The sequence below is a fragment of the Falco naumanni genome, chromosome 1 (genome assembly GCF_017639655.2).
Source record: "Falco naumanni isolate bFalNau1 chromosome 1, bFalNau1.pat, whole genome shotgun sequence".
Taxonomy (NCBI): Eukaryota; Metazoa; Chordata; class Aves; order Falconiformes; family Falconidae; genus Falco; species Falco naumanni.
The window spans coordinates 11486672-11509382 of NC_054054.1; the positions used below are offsets into that span (position 1 = coordinate 11486672).

The 22711-nt window shown below is 39.3% G+C and overlaps 1 long non-coding RNA gene across 1 annotated transcript in view; it reads left to right on the forward strand.

Annotated features, from left to right (window-relative positions):
- Positions 1 to 269: 269 nt before the first annotated feature.
- LOC121099056 overlaps positions 270 to 22711 on the forward strand; it is a 284189-nt gene continuing 261747 nt past the window's right edge. The window contains exon 1 of the long non-coding RNA XR_005831411.1: positions 270 to 328. This is a non-coding gene — a long non-coding RNA (uncharacterized LOC121099056). The remainder of the gene's footprint in view (positions 329 to 22711) is intronic.

The following is a 22711-nucleotide window of genomic DNA, read 5'->3' on the forward strand; positions in this document are numbered from 1 at the left end:
CAAGACCACCTGAGGAATTTGAATATACATATGTCTACAGGACCTGACGATATGCATCGCAGAGTCCTGAAGGAATTGACTGATGCAGTTGCCCAGCCATTCTCCATGATGTTTGAGAAGTCATGGCAGTCAGGCAAAGTGCCCGGCAACTGGAAAAAGGCAAACATTGCACACAATTTTCAAACGGGTAGAAAGGAGGACCCTGACCTGTCAGCCTGACCTCTGTGCCTGCGAAGATCATGGAACAGATCTCCCTAGTAGCTATGCTAAGGCACATGGAGGACAGGAAGGTGATTCAAGACAGCAAGCATGGCTTCACCAAGGGCAAGTCTTACCTGACCAACCTGTTGGCCTGCTATAATGGAGTGACTACATCAGCAGAGAAGGGAAGAGCTGCAGATGTCATCTGTCTGGACTTCTGTAAGACATTTGACATGGTCCCCCACAACACCCTTCTCTCTGAATTGGAGAGATATGGATTTGATGGATGGATCATTTGGTGGATAAGGAATTGTCTGCATGGTCACATCCAGAGAGTAGTGGTCAATGCTTCAATGTTCAGGTGGAGATCAGTGATGAATGGTGTCCCTCAGGGGTCCTTATTGAGACCAGTACTGTTTAATATCTTCAGCAGCAGCACTGACAGTGGGATTGAGTGTGCCCTTCACAAATTTGCAGATGACACCAAGCTGAGTGGTGTGGTTGACACACCTGAGGGATGGGATGCCATTCAGAGGGACCTGGACAAGTTCAAGAAGTGGGTCCATGTGAACCTCATGAGGTTCAACAAGGCCAAGTGCAAGGTCCTGCACTTGGGTTGGGACAACACGTGGTATCAATACTGGCTGAGGGAATGAAGGCATTGCAAGCAGTCCTGCAGAGGAGGACTTGAGGGTACTGGTGGATGCAAAGTTGGACGTGAGCTGACAACATGCACTTCACAGCCCAGAAAGCCAACTATATCCCAGGCTGTGTCAAAAGAAACATGACCAGCAGGTCCAGGAAGGTGATTCTGCCATTCTGCTCTGGTGAGACCCTAACCTGGAGCACTGAATCCAGCTCTGGAGTCCTCAGTACAGTAAAGACATGGACCTGTTGGAGTGAATCCAGAGGAGGGCTACAAAAATGATCAGAGGAATGAAGCACCACTCCTATGAAGACAGGCTGAGTGAGTTGGGGTTGTTCAGCCTGGAGAAGAGAAGGTTCTGGGGAGACCTCATTGCAGCCTTTCAGTACTTAAAAAAAGGGGCTTATAGGAAAGATGGGAACAGACTTTTTGGTAGGGTGTGTAGCAGTAGGACAAAGGGTAGTGGTTTAAACTGAAAGAGCACAGATTTAGAGTAGATATAAGGAAGATGATTTTTTTACAGTGAGGGTGGTGAAACACTGGAACAGGTTGCCCAGGGAGATGGTAGATGCCCCATCCCTGGAAACTTTCAGGGTCAGGTTGGACTGGGCTCTGAGCAACCTGATTTCGTTGAAGTTGGCCCTGCTCACTGCAGGGCGTTGGAATAGATGACCTTTAAAGGTCCCTTCCAATTGAAACCATTCTATGATTCTAACATGACCAGAAACAACTTTTCAGTTTGCATAAGTCAATGTATTACTTTTCTGAATTTATGTCAAACATTTCATCTAATACTAGCTCAGTTCAGTGGAAAACTTCAGGTCAGCAAGCAATGACTTCAACAGAAGAGCCCATCTGCTTCAGATTAGGTATTACAGAAATAGCTTGCAGAATCAAAGCCAAAAGAGTCACATAAGTAAGGTCCTCAGGTATGGGGTAATTACCTTGCCCTCCTCGCCTGGGGCACATTTACCAGCTTACTTTATAAAGTTAGGACCTAATTTATTTAGAATTAAGCATACATCTGTTATAAAATTACCTATTTTTTGAAACAATGTATGTCTCCAGTAACATATAAAAGACATTGAGAGTGGAGAAAGAAGTCCTATGTCCACAGACTTCCTATGTCCAAAACTGATTCCAAGTGGCATAAAATTTCATCTGAATTCTTGGATATCAAATTGCTTTCCCATGCTTGGAGTAACTGACTCTGCTACTTCTACTTTTCTTTGCTCATCTGAAAGACATTTCCTTTTATGTTCATTCACTAACAGCATCTTGGAAATGCTCTTTACATGCACTTTTCTCCCGTGTACATTATTTTTCAATACTTTTGCTCTACATCCTGTGCTTCCATCACTTTGGATTCATTGTTTATCTGATAAAGTTCCTAGAACGACCTTGGAGCACCTAAAGGCAGCTTCCTTACCTCCCAGTGTGTTCCCCCTTCCTCCAACATCTAGGCTTTTTGCAGTTCAACATACTTACCTCCTCATGCCTCAGGGACAAAAATGCTTTTGCAGGAGAGAACAAAATAGCACATATTGATAGTAGCTCGAAGGTAGGACTTACCCCACCTAATTGGAGTCATCTAAATCAGCATTTATTGCAATATCTCTATATTAGACTGAAACAAAAGTTTGAAAAGACTATTCATTCTGCCTAGTGCTTAAGTGAGATCACTCCTACAGAGATCATGTCTTACAGATGTCTACCTTTCTCTACCAGTTACTGCAGGACCTCAAACTAGTAACTTGGACTAAGAACCAAACCTTTAAATAGATGTCAGTGGGTGTCTAAATCTTGAGGGGCTGGGGCTACAGGGAATATTTATCTAGAGAGGTATGGGCAGACTTGAGTTTACTCTGCTTGTCACATTCAGCATCTGCTTGTTCACCTACTCCTCAGCACCACATGAAGTCCAGGTACGGGACCCACACAATGCCTCCTGTAAGGACAGAACTAGTACCAGGTTCTGGCATTCTTATCTCAAGTTAACCCTTTAACCACAGTCCTGCCTCTTCCCCTTTTAATTTTCTGGTTTACATATTGTCTGTTCATATTTAGAGCCCAGGAACAGGAAAAGTAAACACCAGGGTTTTTTTTCCTTTGACTCTCCTCTGGCCATTTGCACTGGTACTGCTTTTGTACCTCAAAATAGAAAATTCCTGGAACACCTAAAAATACAAGAGATCTTCTGAACTTATGTTGACAGAATTTCTCTAGTATCTAAAAAAAGAAATCCAGAGTGATTTATTCCAATGCATTTGCAACACCACGTAGTATGGAAGCGTGGATGACGTGCAAAAAGCTTCCTCTCAGAGACAGAGAAGAAAGTGATAATCCCCCTTTTTGTGGTGCTGGCATCCAAGATACACAAGGAGACAACATTGCTTTCCTATGGGCTTTTTCATTTCATTCTAATTTCATTTACACTCATTTTACAGATTGAAATTGCTCCAAAGACCGGAGCTGAAAATTAGTAATGTCCCGTCTGGAGCCTGGAGTTAATTAATGCAAATAGTAAAGTGAGAGAAAAATGTACAAATAAAAAAGCTCAATTACCCTCCCTCGCATGACAGAAATAGCACAGTCCCCATCATATTTCCCATTGAAGATGAAAGAGACTAAATGTGCACCAATATATCGGATTCCCCCCACCTGCCCCTTTCCAGCTTTCCCATTGGGAATTGTTAAACATTACTTCCTCAGTATCAGACTGAAAAACTATTACTGAATGCAAATCCATAGACCTGTAAAATTTCAGAATATCTACTAGGCTCAAAGGAAGAAAAGTTGCAATGTAAAGATATTAAAAAAGGAGTTAAGCAGCCTTACTGGAAAAATGCACTGGTGACGTCAGCCTGAGTCAAGCTTTTTCCTGGTACTAGCAGGGTTTAGTCTGAGAGAAACCCTCAGGCTCTGATCTTCCTTGCCTTACAGTCTGTCCTCACATCTGACTCCATTCTTCAGTTGTCCTAGAAGTTTTCTTTTACTCCCTGCCACAGGCTACTGCCTCTGTGCAGGCCAGGCTGACCTTCCATTGCAGACATCCATCTCCCCCGCACACACCCCTGAGAACACTTCCACCTTCACCTGTCCAGGGAGCAGCCATCCTGTTTCTCTATATGCTTTATTTTTTGTCCTAGGGCTTCAGATCCCCAGTGAAACAGCAGCAAGTCTTTTGTCTTTAAAGGATACCTTTAAAACAGACATTCACACAGCCTTCAATTTCAAAGGATGCGTGAACAGCAGAAAAATACTTCAAAGAGGGAAAGGGATGAAAAATTAGTGTGTTCAATCTGTTTTAATAATATGGAAGCTACATTTAGAACCTTTCCCCACTTAAAAAAATAGCCCTTAAAATACACCCCTGCTATAGTTAAATGAATGCTAGCTTAGAGAACAGATATAAAACATCAGCATTTGGAATGAGAAGAAATCAGCAGAGGTTTTATTGCTAAAAGGTCAACAACACTTACAAAGAGATTCAATATTTAAAGCCCTGCAGAATTTAATTTAAAAAATAAAACACCATGGAAAAAGGAAAGCTCTGAAAATAGGAATGTGCAAGTAGTGCCTCACTTTGTGACCCCATGTTGAAATGCTGTTGCATACATAGTGTATGCCCACTGCCACCTACAGACAGAGATAAGCGCACACAGACCCAGCACGGAGAGCAGCATTGCCTGAATCCAGCATGTCGTGATTTCCAAACGTTAGCCACTCAGCAGTCTTTGAGACATGTGCTAGCTCAGCTGTTGTGCTAGAAGGCTGATAAGGCTTTCAGAAACACTACACACATTCAAGAATGCCTGTGACAAAAGTAGCAAGGAAAACAAAAGACAACAATAGTGTTGCACTTGATGTGTCTATTGGCCACAGACAAGAGTACAGAAAAAAAATAGATCCTCTTAAAATACACTCTGGATTTGAAAAAAGCAGTTCTTACATGCACATGTACAATAATCACGTTTACGGTTGGCAAAAATTGACTGGTAGCAGCTTTTAAAACAGCATTGTGGAGAATAGAGACAAGGATTTTAAATGGAGAGAGCTGAAAATAAGAGTAACTGTGTTAACAGTAACGTGATCGTGCCATGGTCTTTTCTTTCCTTTTTACAGCAACATTAAATATGACTGCATGCAATGTAGCCAGCACACATATAGAATATTTCCATCATCTTCCTTTAAAAGCAACACATTCAATATAAGTTACATGGAACTTGATCATGCAAAGTATGTGTCAGAAAGGACAGATTATGATGAATTAAGGAAGTCCTAATTAAAAAATAAAATGAAATAAAAAACCCACACCAAAACCAACAACAAACCCATAAAACTTCTTGAAGAGTATGGTTTATAATTCTGCGTCCAGACAAAGATAAAGGTTTTGAAAAGCAAATAGAAAGCACAATTCCAAAATTATTCCAGCTTTATAGTTTTCCCCAGTTAAAACCAAAATTGGACTGAAGTTTCAGACAAACTTTGCTAATGTTTTTAATGAGCATTTCAGACACTCACTGCAGAATGCATCCTTTTGTTTACTGGTACACTGAAGTACTTCAAGTTTTTCTTCCCCCAACAAGTGACAAGCAGAATTTAAATTTTCAATTCATTAGGTTAAAATATGTCAATTTAATTAGAGTTTGCATAGATCTGAGAAATAAAGGCAACCACACTGAACAGAAATGTAGAGCCTTTAAGATAACACAGTTATTGTCAAGCTCTTTTAGCAAGAACGTTTTCATGAAGAGTATTACACACATTAAAATAAATATATATACACAATTATCTTCTTTTTTTTTTTTTTTTTTTTTTTTTACCACTGATGGAGCATTTACCTTAATTCTATTTGAAGGAATGTCCACACTTGCATATTTTATTTTATTATACAATGGGACTCTTATAAATGAGTTGAAGGTCTCCTACTTCCTTGAAAAATCAGATTTACTGAACATGTCTGAGACAGTCCTTTTCATTCAGTCATCTTCATACTACTGAAAACACGGGCTACCACATCATCTGCAAGACCGGTATGCTGCAGATATGCAGTAAATCATGACATAGCTCCTTTGACCTCCTCAACACTGGGTAAAAGTCCTGTTCTTGTGTAGTAATAACATGAGAAAAACAATGTCCAGATCTGAGACTGCCACAGTTACCCTTTCTAAACCATCTTCAGGTGCAAACTTCCAGACAGAAATTAGTCTAGCAAGGCTGCATGTTGACAAACTGCGAAATTAAAATACCGGTAGTTGTATTACTCAGTTATGTTGCACTTACTCAAATAGGTTAATAAAGTAATTTTTATAGCATCCTCAAAATAATAATTCAAGATAATTCACCTTCCATGTTCTTGGCCCTGAATATAAAAAGAAGCCTCACCAAAGGCTTTATTACAAGCATAGAATGGATGAACACATATAATTGAATTAGCAAGTTCAAATTTGCACCACCCATGCTGTACTAGCAACCATTACACTCATTTCTGTTATGTTGCCATTCCTATGAGCACGCATCAGGAAAAATCAGCAATGCAGCTTGCTTCAAGTCATCTGACTGCTAGACTATGTAATGGCCACACTTGGAGATGTATACAAGCAGGTAAGAACGTCCATTAGCTTGAGGTTGTTAATTTGTGCCTGAGACTGTAGGAAGTTTGAATCTCTGTAACAGCAGAGCCCCTGCTCCATTCCAGTTTGAGAAGCCCATCCTTTCCAAGAGCTGGCTGTCTAAACACTTATGCTGATCAGGTCTACTCTAGATTTCAGCATGCTTCCTCTGAGGAGAAACAGGCTATGATGAAAATGCAGGCTCATCTAGGCAAGAATCCCTCTGGTATATCCCCCAGATAAAGCAGCATAACTAAATAAACTTGAATCTAGGAGGACCAGTCCTCACCAGGTATGAATCTGTCCTATCAACCCCATCCTGCTCACATGCAGGAGAAACAAATGCAAGGTAAATCTCAAACCAGGAAATGCATAACTAAGACAATTTCACTGCAGAAAAAAAGCTTCAATAGGAGCGATGTGACCAAGCAAGGACAGTGCACCGTGAGGCTAACTGTCCATACACTGGGTTTGGATTGAAATGACACACTGTGGTTGAGAGAGATGCTGTTGGTTAGATCTTTGGGGGTTAGCAAAAGCCTGACTAGGAGGTACATAAATGTTTTCCCTCCTTTGTTAATACACCTGTTGTGTCAAAAACCGAGCTATAAGCTCCGACTCTTTCTTCTTAATTTCCATCCACAAGAAGAAATGCACTAAATGCTATGGCAGCAGAGCTGGGGAGACCTGGCCAAAAACAAGTGGGAGTACAATGGGCAAGGTATAGTGGAGACAGACCCAGCATCGGTGAACACTTCAGCAAGCTTGCAAAATGCACTTGCAGCAAAAGAAAACTCCAGAAAGCAAGGAGCAACTTTACACATGCAGTCATAGCTAGCACAGCACCCAGTTTAACAGACTAGAAAAGAAAAATAGTTATAAGATAACACTGTCCTGGGTAGAGGGGGCTGCATGTTATGGAAGAAGGCTGGAAGCACATCAATCTTTTCTTGTATGTTTTTAGTTACTGTCTTTACCATGTAATAAAACTGTCAAGTTTTTTGGCTATGAGTTCTCTGCCTCTCCTGTCAGCCACTATAACCTATAAATATTTCAAAATATACCCTATTTATCTCTGTTCCTCTTTAAATTGTACAGGAATATGGAGAAGCACTTAGGAATCACATACTGTTTTGTACCCTTAATGAGCTGCAGAACCTTATAAGCATATGCATACATGTCAACTCCACGAGCCTTGTTAAGACTTAAAAACATTTCTTTCTATTGAAGAAAATTAAAAATACGGAGTTCACTGATGAAAGACTTAAAATTGAAGTGTGATAATTAACCCGGGGGTGGCTTCTTGCTAAACCGACTCTATTGCTTCAGGAGTCTAAACCACTGTCTCACAATTACCGAGCACAGTACTGTGCCATGAAGACTTAGGAGCTCAGCCCCACATCTGTGACATTACACTGACAGCCCAGAAGATGTGCAAATGTACAGCTCAACTAGAAATCAAAACTCACACTTCCCAAAGAGATTGTGCTAGTAATCATCTTATGATCAAATGCCTCAAGTCATGTGCACCACACACAAGAAGAGGCAAGCACTTGTGTTAACAACGTACAAGATGCTGTGTTAACACAAGGGCAATGTTGAAAAGGTGTTTAGTCTCTTCATCTGCTGCTTGTTTTTCCAGACAACTTGGGGGGCTGTTTGAAAAACAAACAACACACACAAAAAAAACCCCACCCCCCCAAAAAAACCCAATAATAATAATAAAAAAATAAAATAAAATAAAGCCAAACACATTGGCATTCTAGGAAAGCACAACGCACTGCCAGCACACTACCACTTCATTAATGTCATTTTTGGCATTGAACTTGTTGCTTTTTCTGCAGTCTTTGACACAGGAACCATCAAAACAAATTTATTTTATCGCACAAAGTATTTCTTTTAGTCTTTCCTCATTAAAAAGACTCAAAGAAAAGATCATGTAGTATATTCTTTTTTGATGCTTAGGTTGGCTTTGTTTGGTCTTTTGAAAGTCAGATAAGGACTGTGTGCGGAAATAAAGCTCATGACCCAGCAAGTATGCTGTGCACTAATATTTGAATGGAAAGACAACTCTGGCACATCTCTACTGATTATCAAGTGGTTTTGTAGTAGATGACATTTAAGTACTCCACATTTTATATAGAAGATGAACTCAGAATTCACAAATAAATTTTATTTGTTCGTTTTTGCTGTATAACCATTTCCTCAAGAATTCTGTGGTTCTTAGTTCATAGTCCTTCCCCAGATCTCTAGCTATAGGTCATTAAATAGGCAATACTCTCATAAAAACCCATTTCTGAGGCGCAAAATAAAAGTACCAAACTTCCCATTGCTAATCCAAGTTCATGTTGCTTAGACAGAAACTGAGATTAACAAACACCAGCTGTGAAACTACTTTATTTCTAAACTATCAATCTGTAATAGATGAGTAAGTTAGCATATCATGCTTTTCTCATAGCCTAAACCCAAACATTTTAAACAAACTATTAAGGAAGCCAGTTCATAACTGTAAGTTCACATACTAGTTCACCTAAGGGTAGAAGGAACTTGGGGTGTGGGGTGGTGGGGTTGGGGGGAAGGAACATTTGTTAATTTATCTGTAAGAATAGTCCCAGTGTGTAAGAATAGTCCCAGTGACTTCAGGGTACAAAGCAAGCTCTATACTGGAGGCAAAGAGAAGTGGTTTTTCAAGTGTCTTGTTGCCGAGGATTAGGCTAGAAAATTTTACAAAGTGGCAACACAGCATTGAATTCTGAAGGCCTTTGAATACAAACCATGCTTATTCATAATACAAACATATTTTACTGATGAGCATATTTCACACTAAATGAACTGTGATCCTCTGTATCAAAATAGTGAAGATTTACAAGAAACCTCATTACAGTACTTCAAATATTTGGAGAGAACTCAAGTTGTCTTTCATGAGAATGACTTGTCATTCTCAAAAATCAAAGTCTGAAGGAAGTAAGTCACCTTTCCAGATTTAAAGCATCAGCTTAGAATTACTAGTGTCTACTTTACTGAAAACAAGAATATAACTGTTTTCAGGTGTGCAGAGGACATTTGGATATTGATGCCTTTTATATGAATCTCAAAAACCTCCTGCACTCACTTTCTGTTGACAATTTTTAATTTGCCTTACATTTATTTATCCTACATTTGTGGATTAATTTAGAAAAGCGGTGAACTAGTCTTTAAAACACACTTTGCTCCACAAAACACAAGCTAGCGTTTTAGCACAGGTGATGAGAGTTTGTTGCATGCTGTGTTTGGGACACACAGCATCCCAAATTGTTTTATACAATATGTTCACAAGTTTTTAGCTGAGGTGCTGCAGATCAACTGTGAAAATCTTCAAATCACACAGTCCTCAGAGAAGTCATGCCCTGCTTCCATTGGAAAATCGCAGTTTGGATTAGAGAGAAAAATACAGTTCCTCATCTGCAGTAGTTTCCAAGGAGTACTGCTCCATACTCTCAGTTATCAGCTCGCTGGTACATTTTCCCCAGCCATCTGCCTTCTGTGCAGGAAGATTATGTTACTTCTTCCAGGCTAATCTGACCATGGGATCAAATGAGTGTTTAAAAATCCATGCCATTCTGACCCTTGGAGAACAGGAATCTTTTCAACACAGGATTTTAGAAGACATTAAAGGGAACGGGCAACTTTTCATTCCATTTTTCAAAACATCAATGTTTTAAAACTTGTGTTTTCATACAGCAGAATAAAGTTATGCTGACTCTAGTTAGCTCTTTTTTTAGTTGTACGAAATGTTGCCTAATTTCTTGTCCTCTAGACATTTTTTCCCGCCTGCTTGGCTTTACCCCTTCTTCCTTATCTAACTAGAGCAATTCATGCCAGTAGTAGAAGAAAGCATATTCTGCCAGACAGCTCATTGTGGTGCCAAGGAATTTAAGTTAGAGATTTGAATTCCTATGACCATGAAAACTTGACACCAGAGCAGACTGACCATGGTAGAAATAAATGTTGAACTTTGAACTCTTAGTGGTAAGGGCAGAATATAGAGGACTGAAAGGACATGCTGAGAGATGTGCAGATGGAAAGATGAGGGACTGAACTGTAAACCTTTCCTTTTTATAGTTACTTGCTAAAAATAATTTTTAACCTTACAGCTAATTCAGGACCCTTTTACGAGGAGGGAACCCAGTAGTTTACTTTTCAAGTTCTCTGAATTTAGGGTTATTAAAAAATGCTCAGTTGTGATGTATGAACTTCATGCTCTACCCTTTTTAGGACCATTCTAGATTCTAGTCCTGGCCTAGGTTGCCACAGCCATTCAGAAACAGAGCCACTAAGCAGAGACCTGCACACAAAAGTTAAAAGTTGAAGGGTCAAACTTATGGCCACCTCTGTCATCCAAGAAGCATCTGAAACATTTTGATAGAAGTTTGAAGAGCAACTCCTGAAAGACACGGAAAAACTAAATGGTAGATGATCACTGGACTCCTTCCGTTAAGCCACTGCATTGCAAGCTGCCTGCGGTTTTGAATGTATTCATGGAGGGTATTCTGGATACCCAGGAGACTAGAGGTTAGCTAATGTAACACACATCTACAAGAAGGGCAGGAAGGATGAGCCGGGAAACTACAGGCCTGCCATGACATCGGTGCCAGGGAGGGTTATGGAGCAGATCATCCTAAGCACCATCACACCGTATGTGCAGGACAACTGGGGGATCAGGCCCAGCCAGCATGCAGTTATGAAAGGCAGGTCCTTCTTCACTAACCTGGTCTCCTTCTACAACAAGATGACCCACCCAGTGGGTGTGGGAAAGGTCATAGATGTTGTCTACCTGGACCTTAGTAAAGCCTTTGACACCATCTCCCACAGAATTCTCCTGGAGAAACAAGCTGTTCATGGCTCGGATATGTATACTTCACACTGGGTAAAATGGTGGCTGAACAGCCGAGCTCAAAGAGTAATAGTAAATGGAGTGACATCCAATTGGTAGCCAGTCACAAGTGGCGTTCCCCAGGGCTCAGTACTGGGGCCAGTCCTGCTTAATGTCTTTATTGATGGTCTGGACAAGGAGATTGAGTGCATCTTCAGTAAGTTTGCAGACAACACCCAACTGGGAGACTGTTGATCTGTTGAGGGTAGAAAGACTCTGCAGAGGGGTCTGGACATGCTGAACTGATGGGCTGAGGCCAATTGCATAACGTTCAACAAGGGCAAGTTCCAGGTCCTGCACCTGGGTCACAGCAACCCCAGGCAATGCTACAGGCTTGGGGAAGGAGCAGCTGGAAAGCTGCCTGGTGGGAAAGGACCTGGAGGTGCTGGTCAACAGCCACTGAACATGAGCCAGCAGCGTGCCCGGGTGGCCAAGGCAGCCAACAGCATTTTGGCCTGTATCAGAAATAGCGTGGTCAGCAGGACAAGGGAAGTGATTGTCCCCCTGTACTTGGCCCTGGGTAGGCCGCACCTCAAATACTGTGTTCAATTTTGGGCCATTCACTACAAGAGGGATGTAGGTGCTGGAGCGCGTCCAGAGAAGGGTAACAAGGCTAGTGAAGGGTCTAGAGAACAAGTCTTACAAGGAGCAGCTGAGGGAACTGGGGTTGTTTAGGCTGGAGAATAGGAGTCTCAGGGGGAACATTATTGCTCTCTACAGCTACCTGGAAGGAGGCTGTAGGCAAGTCGGGATCAGTCTCTTCTCCCAGATAACTAATGACAGGACAAGAGGAAACAACCTCAAGGTACATTGGGGAGGTTTAGACTGGATATTAGGAAAAATTTCTTCACAGAAAGGGTGGTAAAGCATTGGAACAGGCTGCCCAGGGAGGTGGTGGAATCACCATCCCTGGAGGTGTTAATGTGTAGATAGGGCACTTAGAGACATGGTTTAGCGATGAACTTGGGTTAACACTTGGACTTGATGATCTCAAAGGTCTTTTCCAACTTCAATGATTCTACATATTTGTGTTAGTAAAATGTGATTATTTACAACTTTCCTAGAAGGAAAGTTACAGAATATGAAGGTATGGATGCATAAATTGATGTTGGTAATATTACTCCCAAAGGTTATGGCTTCCAGATGGAATGAAGATGAAACAATGTTTCTCTATTAGATGATATAGCAGATTAGTAATCCTTCATTAGTACTCATCACACTAATTCACACTTCAGGAGACCAGAAGCTGACATGAGTACCTTCGATTCCTGCATACAATCACATCTTTATGAACAGAGAGGCAGTTCCAACTGTCTAGCAAATTCCTGATACAGGAATTACAGATTTGAGACAAATGCCAATGGCTTAAAGGCTGTTGCTACCCTTCTGCATGAGAAATGTTTATTATACTAAATATTGTTTAAATGTGGAATTCAGTTTTAAAGTCAGAAAATGCTAGATATGTTACTGACAGGGTAATAGACAAATTCAAGCTATTTGTTGTAACTCTTCTCATAGCTCCAAGAGTTTGTCACTTAATTCACTGTAAAGACTGAAAACACAGTCTTAGTTTCTGACACCCACAGTTTGCTTAGAAGTTATTTTTGCCAAATTCAAGGACAATAGAAGCCATCCTGTAGCAAGGAGGCCATCTAAAATAGTATATATTACACAAACTGGTGATGAGGTCACTGTGCAAATTTCATTGATGGTTCAGCCTATGGTATTTCACTGACCTGTCCAAATATGTTCATTCTAACAAATGGCTATGTGACCTCCAGCTAAGCCCGGGACCTCAGGGTAACGAGCATGCAGAGAAAGGTTTTTCCTTACTGAGTACAATGACAAGAATAACAATCTGTTGGCAGCATACTCAGGTACTTAGGAATCACCTGCCACATGCACAAGCCCTCTTGATTTTTACTATTCCTTGTTTTTACTGTTAGACTACATCCTGCTGCTTGCAGTGCTGTATGAAAGAAAAAAAAAAATGCAAGGGTCAGGTACACTAAAAAGACTAAAATCAGATAATAAAAATAAGCTACTTTATAATGTAAAAGCCAGTCTTATGTATAAGTTTTGCAAGTGGCTCGAGAAATACTCTAGCACTAGAACGTAAATGGAAAAACTAAGAATGAGCCATGCTCTCGCTAGACAGCTGTATTCCCTCTGTCTGGATTTTCCTGTTGTCAGGTTGATTAATGGAATGTCTTCACATTTATCTGCTTTTGGATATCTTAAATCTCAACAAGTCCATTTCATGTTCTTGCCACCAACATTTCCAGTAGATTTCTTCCAGCGTGTCAGAATGACAGATAAGTTCCTGCAGCCAACCTTGTAGAGAGCTCATTATTGTTTCAGACTTGTATACTCACCCTGGAGGTCCTCTATACAAAGGCCCCCCAGAGTTTAGGTCATTTAAAAATCTACATTGAGTAAAGGTGTCATTTCTCTACAAGAAAAAGCTTTGGAGCAGAGTTCAAGACCACGTTCTGAGTTTTATGCTGTTTTATATCATCAGTACACATACTAAGTAACAAGAACAGAAATAACTGCAATAAACACTAAGTAACTCAATGCAGCATGTACTTGATCTATTTAATTTATTTATATGGTTGCCTGTTCTATGTTGAAGTGCCATAGAGTTATTTATGAGGTAATTTTATTATTTTTCTTCAGAAAGTTTCAAGTTGTCACTTGCAGCACAGCAACTTTATCAGTACACAGTTTTAATTCACTTGTAAAATCTTGCTGGTTTGAATCTAGCATATACTAATAGATTTCAATATTAAGAGAGACATTTTTGAAAAAAGCACTACTGAAATCCCTTATGCTAATTCCATATAAACTAATTCTTGCCCTCACTACGGATTATCCTCTCCAATAGTGAATTCAATCAGTCTCCAACTTAGCTGTTTCAGTAATGGTGCTCTATTATGATTGTCATTGTTTTCACATTGAATTAATGAATTTAGGAGTAAGCAGTGAGGTGGCAGATTGATCAAAAACGTGGGAGAGATCATATCCTGACCCTGCCTCACACCATGCAGTCATTCTCCACACAGCTGAAGGACTGATTGGCCATACTGCCTTGCAAGGTGTTTTTAACATCACAGGACAATTATCTGGGATGACTGGAATCAGAGAGAGTGTTTAATTGCCCCCTTTTCCCTTCACCCCTAACAGCCCCTTCCAATTTTCTTTACACTAAATTTTGAGCCACAGCTCTGTACTGGAGAGCTATTTGGTCTATTGCCTTGAGGTGGCTTAAAGGAAGCTGTACTCATGGAGGAACAAATGACTCATCACTGTCTAGGGAATGCAGGTGTGGAATTTACTTGGAAACTTTGCCTAAGGAAAAGGAATGCATCTCTGGTACCTTTGCTGCATCTACTTATTAAAAAAATCCATCAAACATGGCTCATATTCCAAATCTTGTGACACAGGCCTGCAAATTTGGGAGCAGGAAGAAGGAAGGGGATAATCTGGGTTCTTTTATTTGAGTTCTAGGGAAGGGACCCTAAGGAGGAAGTTTCCCATATTCTTTGCTATTGTAAATTTTTCTGAATATAAAATCTTGCTGCTTTACTCTGTAAGAACACAGGCTGGTTTCCCAGTCTATTTAACTGGAGCCTACTACAGAAAAATTTTAAAATTTTAATTTTTTTTTTAAAAAATGTATTTATATTTTTAAATTTAATTTTAAAATTAAAACAAAATTAGATCTTCCAAGTAATCAGATCAAAGTAGAAGCACAAGATTTGGTCAAATAGGTAATTACTAACAAAGTTGATATTAACTGCAAGCAAGACACTTTATAAGTTAAAGCTACCTTAATGAGTTACACAGTCAGCCCCACATATGCATCTAGAAATTACTACCACATTTAAATCCCAGCTACTGCCTAAGATCTATGCAATGCAATTTAAAGCACCTGTCAATCACATTAAGAACCAATGTCATTAACATACAAGTGGAGACATCAACTTTCTGTTTGTAACTAAATATATAAATGTACCTATTTACAAAAATAAGTATTTGTCATTATTCCCTCCATCGCAGAAGGGTCATCTCTGTAAGCATTGTAAGCTGTAGCTACCAGACAGATACCAGAGATATTTATGAAAATTCTCCTTCCTTCTAGAGTAAGGGAATGTAGGTGATACATTCCAGATGAGATCAGAAAAAATCCTCATATCATCTGGTTCAAATCACATCCTTTTCCTGGCCTGGTTTTCTGAACCGGTTTATGACAACTTGATTACTGCCTTTCAGCCCATGCAACTATAATTCCTGATAAAACAATAAGGAGCTTAAACCATGCTTCTATGTTAGATTATTAATATCTTCTACTTATTTAGCTAAGTTGTTAGGTTCAGTTTAACTCCCAAAGCTATCTGACTGTATGCTTTAACATTATTAACCAATTGTTTATTTTGAGAAGATAATCACCTTATCACTAAGATCTACCTTTCACTGGTATAGACAAGCAGTTAGAAGTCTAATGATAAGGATGTAATTTGCTAGTCAAGTCTTCTTCCTTTTTCTCTTTAAACAGTAAAATGGAACATACCCTTTAAAATTAAAACAATAAAAAAGTAAACAACTAATAATGTAGATTAGAAACATGAAAGCCAGAAGAAGAAAGTCAAATACTAATAGATCTCAGATATCGATTTGACCTATATCAAATCTGAAACTGCCTCTGCAGTTCCGTTTATGTTGAAATCACAGCTGATGTGCTTAGGTTTTGTTCATTGATCAGTATTAACTTCAGTCTTTCATTTATATTAATAAATCCTTAGGTATCAATTCACCATTTTACAGTATTAACTCATGAACACTGCTTACAAGATCATGGGGCAAATACCTGAACTCAGTTTAAATCTTGAATTTAAACTAAATTTGATATAATCTTACTGCATGCATTTCTTCCTCAAACTCTCCAGGAAGTAAAAAACTGTATTATTTATAGCAGTTCAACACTCAGATTAAAAAAAAACCAAACAAAAAAACAACAAAAAAAACCACCCCAAAACAAAACAACAAAACATTGTCATGATGGAGAAGGGAAATATTCAATAGCCTTCATTCTGAAAAGTGTTTACTACTACTCTGCACAGTGACTTTTTTGTCATATAGTTGACAGGACACAGAACACTTAAACAAGAACATCTGCAGCATTCTTTCAATAGTCTGGGGAAAGCATGAAAAGCAATATGTTAGGGTAAGAGTATAAGCAATGGGGATTCTTTCTTTTCAGCTTGGTCAAAAGATGCTGCATGTAGGCATCTTTAATTTTTAAAAATTAATTTATTTAGAATTCTTAAAGAAACCAGCTGTTGCTACTGTGTCTCTGTTTCAAAATCCTCTGAGTTTAGCAGTTGGAAGCTGACATACTTATTCCATTAATTTAGATGTCTGTGAGCATTTCCCATAGAATAATTGTGCTGCATAATGCATGACTATTCATTCTCTGGTAATGTCACTTGAAAAAGGAATGAGAGAGGGAGGGGAATGGGCAATTTCTTTGAATTTTTCTGCATCAGGGTCTAAATGTTGCACTGGGAAATTCTGAATAAAGTCAAAGAGTGTCAGTGCTGCTTTCATAGCACTTGAGTTAGTACAGGCCTGCCTGGGTCTCTGAATGATCATCAGTGTTCGTTTTTGGTTTATATTAGCCACAGCATCTCATCTTTTTTATAGTCTGTGTCTGATTACTTCTGAACTTTAGATCTGTCTTGGAAAAGGACATATAGCAAACTACTATCCAAACCATGGACCGGTTGTCTGCCTAACCATCATTTACTTCCTCAGTGAATTCAGTTTCCAAAGCGATAGTAAATCCAGGAAATACAGCTTGCTAAATGCACTTGGGTTTGGTACTTTTAAAGCAGAAGAAAGTTTTATGGGGAAAAAGACACCTCCTGAATACTAATCTTATCTCAGCCTTTTTCTTGTTTTCTCCTAACTTTCCTTCTGGATGTGTCAAAGAAATAGCTTTCCTAGGATATTGTAAGACCCTAGTCAGTGGAATCCACAAAAAGGGTGGTCATTTGCAGAAGCCACAATTTTCTCAGCTAAAGCCAAAGTCAAAAGACTTCCAGCTCCTCTCCTCCTCCCCCCAGTTATGGCTATAAGCACTCAAACTGATCATGCTCTGGCAGAACCTTTAGAACACTGCTCTTCATCCCTCATCTGTCAGAATAGCTTCTCTTGGTTGAGTCCAACACAACTGTGGGGCGTAGAAGGGCTCACATTTTTATATCATGCCATACATATGATAAAGAAATATGAATGCTTGTAGGGAGAGTGAAAATGCTCACTAAACTGCCTATTTATAATAGAAAGCTGTGTTCATCTACTTTCCTATACTGAAAGGTCATCTAGAAGTTTTTTCTCCCTGCTGTCTTACCACCCCCATGTATTTCTACACCAACAGGTTTGGCAGAAGACACTTAAAATACCCGAGTTAGTGTAGACAATGTTTCTGCTTGACCTTGCTACGAATACTACAAGATCTTTTGGCAGACTTTACCCAATAAGAAATATCCCTGGGCTTTTGGGCCATATGAGATGCAGAAAGTTGCAGATCTAGGTCTCTTGGCAGGTCAGCCTGCTCAAGAAGAGGGTCACAATGCCATGGGAACCTATTGAAGCATCCCAGTGCTAGTGTTGACTTGCAGAATGGATCACAGACAAGAGCTCAGAAATGCTGCACTCTGATTCCTAGTGTGGATAGTTTCGCTCTTCTCAGCACTGATGCTCTCAAAGAGGGTGCAATTAAACAATGCCTCATATCTATGAACAAATTAATTATCCTAGCTGCAGGATTTCTGTTGTTTTAATCCAGTGTATTAGGTATTTTACCCTGGCTGAACCAAGAAATCTATCAGCAAACGTCATGACAACCCGCATCAGCACTAGCATCCCCCACAGCTCTCAGCACAGGTGCAACAGCAATGGACTTTGTGTATACCACCAAGGCCAGAGTAAATTAAATGAAGAAAACTTACTAGAATAAGCTTTGCATGACTAAAGGAGTGAAATAGAGATTCTACTAACAGGAGCACAGAAGCTGAAAGAGGTAGGAGGTAAGAGTAAGAGATATACAGATTAAAGAGTGAAAGATTGGCCTGTTTATGTGAGAAGATGGCAAAATGGATGAAAACCATCCTTTCTTTCAGGGAGCTATACTTTTTAACAGCAAAATCTGTACTACTTTTCAAAAAAACCTTTGTAAAACACTTTAGACTCAGTAATATGTAACTTCTCATCCCATACAGGTGGTTGTCGCTTCTCATTATCTTTAATCACAGCATAAGGCCATAAGAAAAGTGTGAGTGGAACAGACTGATTTGCCCAATGGATCAAATTTGGCCAGGCCAATATGAGCACTCTGACCCATCCATTAGCTTTAAAGGGATGTAGTCATGAGCTACAAATCTGACTATCACTAACAGCAGGAAAAAGAATCAATGAGAAAACAACATGACAAATTTAAATACATGGTATAAATTGAGATGAACACAATTCAGTGAAAGGAAGAGAAACGGAAGTTAAAGATCTAGTGAATGTGAACGAAAAAATAGCATCCTTGCATTCAAACTGCTTTAAAGCCTTCTCACAATATACACTCAAGAAAAAAATCTGTACTGGCTCTTGTTTGTATGCAGGTTTTTTGATTGTTTAAATAAAACAGAGATGGCAAGGGAATTCTGAAGAATTAAGGACCTGTCAGGTCTTAGTCTGCACATTACAGTATTTCACTGTAATTGGTCCAGTATGGTAATAGCTGTCAATAAGTAAAGACCTGAAAGTGTTCTTCACACTAAGATTTTCAACAACAAGCTGCTTTTCTGTAATCAGTCTGTTTCTGAAGACAAACATTATTCTACCACCACGTACAGTATTTAGAAACTATAATAAAGATCCCCCCTGGATGATAATAGTAACAACTATTAATTTAAGCACTATAGAGAACCACTCTGCTCTTGATAATTAAATGTGAAAATGAACAGGCACCAAAACAGCTATAAGAAACAGTCATGAACTGACGTGACAGCAGGAATAAAATGACCACGTTGTGTAAAAGAAAAATATGTAGAGTGCTCAAGAAAGAAATAAAAACATCCTACATCAAATATATGATGCACTGGAGTTAATACAGAAACTCCACAGTGAAAGCAGGACCATGCTCACCACAAACAAATCATGTGCTTATCACATGCACAAAGGCAAGATCATTAAAGAGAGAAATTACTGTGTGGGAGAACACAACACTTAAACAAAACCTCAGGAGAATGTACAAAGGAGATAAATAAAAGGTATCACATATATGAAAGTCTGAAGTGTATTCAAAGGAAATGAAAAATGTCTTAAAAAGTAGTTTTAAAAAAACGTTCCTGTGGACACAGGGTCTACAGCTATACCATTTCATAAAGAGTAACCTGTTGTCAGAAAAAAAAAAACCACCGGGAATTTCCCATTATTTCAGTACTTCAGCATTTCTCATTATTAGCATTACCAACAGTGGATTATAGTATCACTGATCATCTTCACAACTGTTCTGTGCATCACAAAAGTTTTGCTGATGTTCATGTTTTCCCCTCCTTGCTTTGGACACTTTTCTTTGAAGATTTTTCCATCCATTGAGTAACCATAAAGGAAATTGTTCTTTGCAACTGCTCTTTTTTGTGCTAGTACAATTTTTTTTTTCTGTGAAAGAGACAGTCACGTATGACCAAGTGCTTAATTTTGTATATTGATAGATCAAAATTACTTTAAGTATTGAATACTGAATTCTGTCTGCCTGAATGGTATATAAAAATGGAAAGGCAATTTTCGTATTTTATTCCACATTATATTTAACACCTCCATCTCAGGTCTAGAATGCTCTAGATTATTTTAAAAAAATAAAAACATTAAAAACTAAACGTCAGAATTATTCTCAGAATTTTCCCGTAAAAAATGATCCACAACCCATCATTACATTTATTACCAAATTAACTATATTTACTGGAAAAACGGATTAGTTATTCTCCAGAGTGGATTTTCTTTCCTTTTAAGATGTTGGTACCCAGGATTAGAAACCTATTATTTCCCTCTGTCAGTTTACTACTTGTATTCATCACTATGAATCATGTATTGCAAATTTGTTGCGAATCTAGAGATGAGTGCTAGGAGAATAGGGTCTTAAGTGGATGTCAGTGATTTTATTGTTGTTTCAAACACTATAAGGAAAAAAAAAAAGGGGGGGCACAAATCTGATTTCAGGTCACACATTAACCTACCCACCTGACATAGTTACCTACTGGTTGATAAAAACAGCCAAATATTTGACCTGTAAATTCTTCCCCAAAGGTTTACACACAAACACCCAGATCTCCAGCAAGGATGCAAAGGCTTCCTCCCTTAATGCACACCACCAGCAGTAAAGTCAGCGAGACTCCAGTTTCAGGGATATTTCCTCTCTTCCCACACAGCGAGAGTCCCCAAGAATTAGATCATGAACTTCAGACACCGCTTGAACCAGACTGGGGTTCTGCCTTTAACTCTGGAGGGATGGTTCTTTAACCTGTGTCTCTAAGAAGTTTGATCATCAGTGTATTAGCCATAAATATTTCAGCAGTTGCAATATCAATTTAAATAAGGAAGAACATTTGGTCCCCTCCAAGATACCCATATTTTGCAGGTACTCAAAACTGTTGTATGGCTAACATTCAGCTGACACTTGAAATATGAACTTGCTTAATATGGCCACTTAAATCATCAATAAAGATTTATTTTGAACACCATCAATTTCTATATAACTGTCAACCCACTAGTGGCATATTCTGTGTGCTGAAACATAGTTTAAGACGGGTTATGCTTATCCACTAAGTTAATTAAATTAACTCTTGGCTAATGATTTCAGGGTGTAAGGACTGAAATATTTGGAGAACTAATCACCATATTTTGGGCAATTAGACCATGGATACATGCAGTGTGAGCAGCACCTGGGATCCTGACCTGTCTGTCAGCTGCCTCTGGCTGAGGCAGAGTTTTCCTACTCGTTAGCTCCTAGCCTTTGTCGTGCAGGGGACTTAACCCATGTATCTACTATTGCATGTACCACTTTGAGACCAGGGTCTACCTCCCCCTCGTATGCTGCCTGTCCCTAGACCTATAAATAAGTTTTTAAACCTTTGACTAAGGATACTGTAGCTCAAGCTCAGGACACACTGCCAGATAAATCAGAGGGCACAAGATGAAACTCAGACCCAAGCTAAGTGCTCTGTGTGCCATCCCAGTAAAGCCACATTTCAACTGTGGGTTGAAATAGACACGTCCAACTCCACCTTTACACAAAACCATCTACACTGAGTGCATCCTATCTATGGAAACTATTCCTGACTAGAAGCAGGAAAAGAGATGAAGAAATAGGTCATTATGAAAAAAATCAAGAAATAAAGCTACTCAAGTAGAACATTTATCAACAGAAACTTATCTGAATTAATGCTGTGTGCAAATACAGTATATTTTCAGAGATCTCCATATAGATGCAAATCAAATTTGTACTTTCAAACACTCATACTCATTCTTCAGGACACTTTTTAAATAGCCTAATTCAAATTGGAGCTGGCGGGCATACAGGAGCAGGTTTTGAAAGGGAGCAGCACATACAAGCAGAACTACAACTAGTTGACGGGATAAAGACCTGCCTCACCACAGCCGTTTTAGACCAATGGTCTCCAAAAGGTAAATAAAAAAAACCTCACAGATTGAGAAAGCATGAAAAAGACACCACGCAGTAAATTCTCACCAGCATCACAGAATTGCCCCTTTTCCACAGGCATTCACTCAGGACACAAACACATGTAGATGATGGACATGACCTATGCAGCTCTCTCAATTCTGGCTTTATCCTAGCAAAGGAAGTCAGGCGTTGGTTCCCTGATGCAAGGCAGCTCTAAGAGAATCAGGCTGTCCTTTAAAAGTAAAGGATAAAGCTGCCTTTTTCCCCCCACTGGGGTGGAATAGGTGATTCTTTGACTCTGCTTCAAAGGCCTTTTTGACCAGCAGGCCTTTTTGAACCTGCATTTAAATGCTTTTTTGAGAAAACAAAAGTGATTTTAGTAGACTTCTCACACTTCAGACTCTGCAGTCAAACCATGATAACCTTCAGAGGAATTCATTGAATGACGCAGATACTGCAATGGGGTTGACAAAAATGGGTAGAAATATTTTTTCCATGGTGCTATTGTCTGATTTTTCAGTCACTGGCCATGGCTATTAGCTTTCCTATTTATACATTCTTCATTTCTAAATATTTCCTGCAAGCAAAATTTATCTGAA